Source organism: Mercurialis annua, linkage group LG6, assembly GCF_937616625.2.
Source record: "Mercurialis annua linkage group LG6, ddMerAnnu1.2, whole genome shotgun sequence".
In the NCBI taxonomy this organism is placed as follows: domain Eukaryota; kingdom Viridiplantae; phylum Streptophyta; class Magnoliopsida; order Malpighiales; family Euphorbiaceae; genus Mercurialis; species Mercurialis annua.
In genome coordinates this window covers 18,659,762-18,666,085 of record NC_065575.1, presented here as the reverse complement: position 1 = coordinate 18,666,085, position 6,324 = coordinate 18,659,762, and the positions used below count along the sequence as shown (strand labels likewise).

Below are 6,324 nucleotides of genomic sequence, written 5' to 3'. Positions count from 1 at the left end.
AGGAACTACTGCAGCTATAGAGTTGAGGTTTGTCTGATCCAAGTCGTTAGTATGATGTGCTTTGTGATAAGCACGATAAAATGATTTGTGAAATGCTCGTTTGCTTCTTGTGACACGTATATACGAGGTATATACGTACATGTTGTTTCGATGAGACAGGCATACATGATATGCCTTTTGAAATGATGTTTTTAGGAGAGGTATTACCTCCTATAAATAGAATATAATTGATATGATTATGATTTGATGTCATATATATGTGTGTTTAGCATCAGATAAAGTGAGAGATGCTATTAAATTCGATCGATCAAAATTTTAGGAGGAGTGTGAAGAAGGAATGCAAAGTTACAGAAGTGGGAGAAACTTGCCGGAGACAGAGTTTAAAGGTCTAGAGAACTTACAAAACTCAAAGTTTATAACTTTTAAAACTTATTTGTTTAACGATTCTGAAAGCATAATTGTCCCTAGACCCCAATACAGAAATACATGATTGCCACGACATTGATAGCAATGCATCACTACATACATCAATACATGCATTAATAGGACATGCATCATATGCATTATGTTCAGACGAAGAGGTGAGATGTGGCAACTCTTTGGGGATGAGAGACGTCATCACCCTAGTGCACAATTTTGCGAAGATTTAAATGAAATTTTCAAATGAGTCGTTTTATTTGAAAGAGTTTTCAAGAAGTTTTGTTTTTATGTAAGTATACCTAGAGAAGAACTCTGTGACAGAAGTGAAGTGCTCGCAAGCAAGCTGCAATCAAGACCACGAGAAGGTCGAATACGTATAATTGCGAGAATATAGAAGTTATGCTTCTAGGATATGAACTTAGCTTTGATTAAACAGACTAATATATGATTAGAATAGTAAATATGTTCGGATAGTAAAGCCTATCCGATTAATAATGTATAGAACATGTATGATATGTTTTGATACTCATGATGTTTGATTAAGTCCATGTGAGCGGAATGCTCGCAAGACTTAAGTTATAATATGAAATCAAGGAAATCTAGGGAACACTGATTTTCTTGAATCTGGTCAACATAGATGCTTATAGTTACGATAGTAATATGCGTGTAACATATACAACGTGAGTATATGTTTTGATAATTTGCTAAGTCTACGATGAGTTAGAACACTAAGAAGAATTGCAATAAGAGACGTGATCATAGAAGGCCGAAAGGAAGGAGATGTTCCTAAAGTCCAACGTACGTGGACAGCGATTAGTCGTGATGATTAGTAAGTATTGTATTTTAAGGAATTTATCAGTATTCCTTTATATAATCTCTATACTATGAACAAAGAACTGCGCGAACGCGTGCCGTGGCACAGCAAGTATATGAGGCGCGAGAAGAAGATCGAGGTAACAAAAGTGAATGCAACCTAGTCCAACTGGCCAGTAGAGGCCAGAAACGAGATGAAGGTTAATGGGAACCTAGCAAGATAAAGTGGGAATATATAGGCATTGGATGTGCCGCAATAACCCAACATCATTAAGAATCAGTTAGCAGTAAAAGTAAGTGACATAAGGAATTGTATGTCAATAATAGAATAAGGGATACAAAGATAGTATCAACGTGAAGAAAGGAACACCTATAGAAATTTGATGTTTGTATACTTAAGTTAAGACTAAAGGAGTTTGACGGATCAAGCGATATGCTAGATCCACTAGGAAAGTAAAGTAAGATGCTCGTACTGTCACGACCCAAAAACGAGGGCCGCGACCGGCGCTAGGGAATGGGAATTTTGGTTCCGAAACCCGTAGCAAGCCTAAATTTACCTAAAAAAATTTTCGCGTATCAAAATCGTTATAATACTTAATAAAACCATTTTCGAAAAATCGGCAATATAACGCCTGTAAACTTAATAAACCACACCTGTGAAAACACACAAACTACTCTGTATAAAATACCAATTAACCATATATTAAGTTCCTGGATAATTCATTTTCCCAAAATACATTATTATGTCATGGCATAAAATAAACATAAATTGTTTGCTACAAGCTAACTCTAATATCTTGACTACTGCAGCTCTAAGAAAAATAAGACTCCCCATAATTGAGACTTCCGGAACAATGGTTGGAAGCTCGACCACATCATCAAGTATTAATCCTGAAAGAAAACACTGTTGGGGGGTCAGACAACGCTGAGTGAGTTCACAATTTACTAACGGTATTATACTTAAAGATAAGGTCGCATTAACGATAAAATATACTTTACTTTATGATCAATAAATAGTTTATAATTAAACATACCTCGATAATAAACAATTAATTAAACATACTTCGATAGTAAACGATTTGATAAACATAAATAAACATAAAATATAATTTAATAGTTTCCAATATCGGATCCGTTCGAAACCCTAAACCCAAATGCTATGAACCTATAGAACATAATCAACGATAATTGTTTTTCGAATCATATCGTCCGAGTGGCCGGGTCCCGAGATAATTCGACCGAGTTACCCGCTACCACGTGGCATAGTCCCGAGATAATTCGACCGAGTTACATCATGCCACTACTTAATCCCAAGTTGTGGGTCCCGAGATAATTCGACCGAGTTACCCACTAGACACAGGTCCCGAGATAGTTCGACCGAGTTACCTTGTGTCTATTAAATTTCTTTTTATCCTCCTTATTCCATTAATCGATCGATAATCATAATTTATCATTTCAAATCATTGACCATAGACGCCTAGACTCGACTCGTATCAGTACTGGTGATCACACAGCCTATTGACGCCCAATAGGTAGCTCGTTTCCCACGGATCACTTATTGGGTTTAAATAATAATTCCACAGGACAAACAATGTATAAGCTCGTATAATAAACATACATATAGCGAAGCTATCAAAATAACAAGTATTATAATAAAATTCTCAAATTCTCTATACTAATATACATGCTTAAAGGTCTAAAAAGAATAAAGAGCATTAACTAAATAATACATGCTCTTTTCAAATAAACGATGCTATTTCAAAGGCGATCTCACGATCTAGCCATCATCAACTATAAATCGCATTATTCATTATAAAAATCAAAGTCTAGTATCAAACATTTTTCAATATATTTCAAACTCAATTTATGCGACCTTTAATAAAATGTAATATATTTTATTCGTTTATAGCATAAAATAAACTGTTAATAAAAGTCATAAATTTATTATTTAAAATATTTTAATAAAGCTCTATTAATATCAATATGAGTTTTATAAACAAATATATAGGTTTAAATTAAAACATTCAATTAAATACATGTATCTATTTATAAATAAAAATAATAATACTCGAAAGTAAATCGCGAACTCACCTCGATCGCTTAATCCAAATTTCATAAAGCACAATAAAATAGCCCGTTGTTTAACCCTCCAAATTCTCTATTTCTCCAATCCAAATACACGTACGATCTATAATACAAATAAATACTAAATTAACGCCTTAATTCGTAAACTACTTTATTTTTAAAACTTCGCGTTTATATTCAAGCGTTCAAGCTTGAATTTATTCTAAGTCCATTTCTTTTACTCTTTCCTTCTTAATGTCTAACTAGCCAATTCGGATAATATTTAACCAAGTCGTTTATTTACTACTTTAAATTTTCAAATTTTCCTAACACTTAGGCAATTGTTGATTCACTATAATACAACTTTTATTAAAATAAACTAATTTCTCTTAAATTGTATATTAAGTTCGTAGTTAATCCTAGGTTTAGCCTTTAAGCTTGATTTCCATTATACTTTAACATTTGTATTCGAACTTAGCTTAATCTATAACTCATTTAAAAATCAACTTCAAAAATTTATTTATCTAACTTTATCAATTCTATTTTCTGATTTTCATTTTATTTCAAAAAAATCAATCTTAATTTTAATTTTTTTCCAAAAACGTCCCAATAAAAGAAAATTCACGGCGGCGTACGGGTCCGGGAGCGACCAGCTGGTCTGCCCAGTGAGCAGACCAGCTGGTCTGCTCATAGCTGAGCAGACACGGGTCTGCTCAGCAGAGCAGACCGAAGTCTGCTCTGGTTGAGCAGACCGTAGTCTGCTCAACTTGAGCAGACTGGTCAGGCCGAATGGCCTGACCGGTCTTCTCTCCGGCCACCACTCTCCGCTCCCAGCCCGACTCCAACTCCGGTTCTCCAAAATTCATAATTTAGCATCAATTAAAAATTTCCAGCAATATGTAAAATCATTAATTTTAAACCAATTTGACACAATTCTCATGAATTTCATTAATTCCTTCTAATTTAGTGTTGTTATTCATAATTAAGCACTCTAACAACAAATTAAATTTCAATTCAATTAATCTCTACTAACTCCATAAACCCTAACATCTTCAATTTAACATAATAACTTAATAAATTGAAACTACTAACCTTATTTTATTGTTGCTAGAGGTAGATAATAAACAATAGAAGCTTGAATTCCCAAACCTCAAGCTTTAATGGATGGTGTAGGAAAATATTTCTTCTTGGTGAAGAAGAAGAGATGAGGCTTCTTTCTTTTTTTTTTTCCTTCTCTGGAAATTTCTTTGGTTTGTGGCTAAGGAATTATATTGCTCATTTGTTTTTAATATCAATAAAAGGGAATGGATTGGGCTTGGCTTTTATTTAATTTCATTATTAATTTTGGGCTTATAAATTGTAATATTAATTAGGCCTATCATAATTTGGCTCTACACCATTTATTTTGGTTATTTAGAATTCCTATTAATTTATTTATTCATTAATTTATTAATTAAGCACGTCGATAAATTTCTCGGCCTAAATCCAAACTCTCATCGATTATAAATTATACGGACTACTTTTCTTAATCCAAAATATTAATTATCGCCTTTTTCCTTAAATTTATTATTTAGACGTATAATTTATTTATCGCGCTTAAATCCCTATCTAAAAATAATATTCCAAATATTTATGGATTCTCTTAAAATAATCCAAATAATAACATTTACGGATATTATTTTAATATCCATTTTAAAATCATTTATTTTGTTTAATGGGAATTTCTCCAATTTTTCCATTAAATAACAATATGCTTATCTCGATATCCAAATACGAGATAAAATTTTAATTCCAATTAATTTCATCTAATATATAGTCCAACTTTATTAAAATTAATCCTTTGTCAAAACGCCATTTTCCGCCTTGTTTACGAAAATTTCCTTATTTTAGCTCCCTTTGGCTAAAATAATATGTTTAATCCAATTAAACATTTCTCCAAAAATGCGGGGCATTACATTCTTCCCCCCTTAAAAAAAATTCGTCCTCGAATTTTCTTATAATGCTTACCATCCAATTATTTTAATATTGGTAGTGCTCACTACTTCCGCCATCCCCTTAAGGCATAATCTCATAGAATATTTTATTTTACGATTTTCTAAAACTTATACTTATTTTGTATTACGTTATCCATGTATTACGTAGTTAGTTTTCCAAACTAACTAAAATTCATTTCTTTTTAATTTTGTAAACTTTAGGTTTTTAGCCCGCTTCAGGCCACAAAACCAACATCTAAAATTTATCCAAATTTTAATTTATCACTTGAAACTCATTCTATATAACACCGTCTACAATTTTCATTTTGGTCCTAAGTCCGAAATAACACTTCTTGGGATCGGAAATTGATCCAGAATTAGCTTTCCTATGTAGGTTTTAAACTTAGGTTTCCTTTAACTTATAGGCTTACTTAAGGGTATATGTTTGCCTGCTTGCCTAAGGCAGGTCTTGTTTTCTAAAATCGATATGGGTTTGTCGTTATCCCTTCCGACATACCCCCTTGGCGTGTCATTAATAGGTTTTACGAAAAAATCTCAGCGAGCACGCCCAAAATTGCTTCCAAAGAAGCTGTTTTAGTCTCTTATTTCAATTTTCCTTTTTCTTTTCTTAAATTTAATAACTCCCTCTTTTTTTTTAATTGATTCTCACTATAAAGTTGTGTTCCAATTTAAACGAGCTACGATCCTTTCTACAAATAAACTCAGGATATTCTAATCATCGAAATCCTGGTATTACGGATTTTTATCAAAATCAATACATTTCCAAAATTTGGGGTATTTAATGGTAACTTTAAACCATTAAATAAATCACTTAAAATCGTCCAATAGTTTTCTTTAAATGCACCCTCTGCAACTCTCTCTGCAATTTCCATTTAGATTCAAATTGACCTTGACAAGCGTTAGAGGTCGGAAAGTTTGTCCAAACTACCTACCCCGGGCATCTAAACTTTTCTTAGTTTGACATGTAGTTTCTTTAGTTGAATTCTTTGAATTTATCCGAAGTTAACTACTAGTCCAAGCTTAGTTATAAGTT

At 32.6% G+C, this 6,324-nt stretch overlaps 1 long non-coding RNA gene across 1 annotated transcript; it reads right to left on the bottom strand.

The window, feature by feature from the left end:
- Positions 1–1,914: 1,914 nt before the first annotated feature.
- LOC130015630 (uncharacterized) lies at positions 1,915–4,558 on the bottom strand. The gene is made up of 3 exons (XR_008790906.1): positions 4,390–4,558; positions 3,325–3,421; positions 1,915–2,137 (listed from the first exon to the last, which is right to left on the bottom strand). It is a non-coding gene; the product is annotated as an uncharacterized LOC130015630 (long non-coding RNA).
- Positions 4,559–6,324: the final 1,766 nt, after the last annotated feature.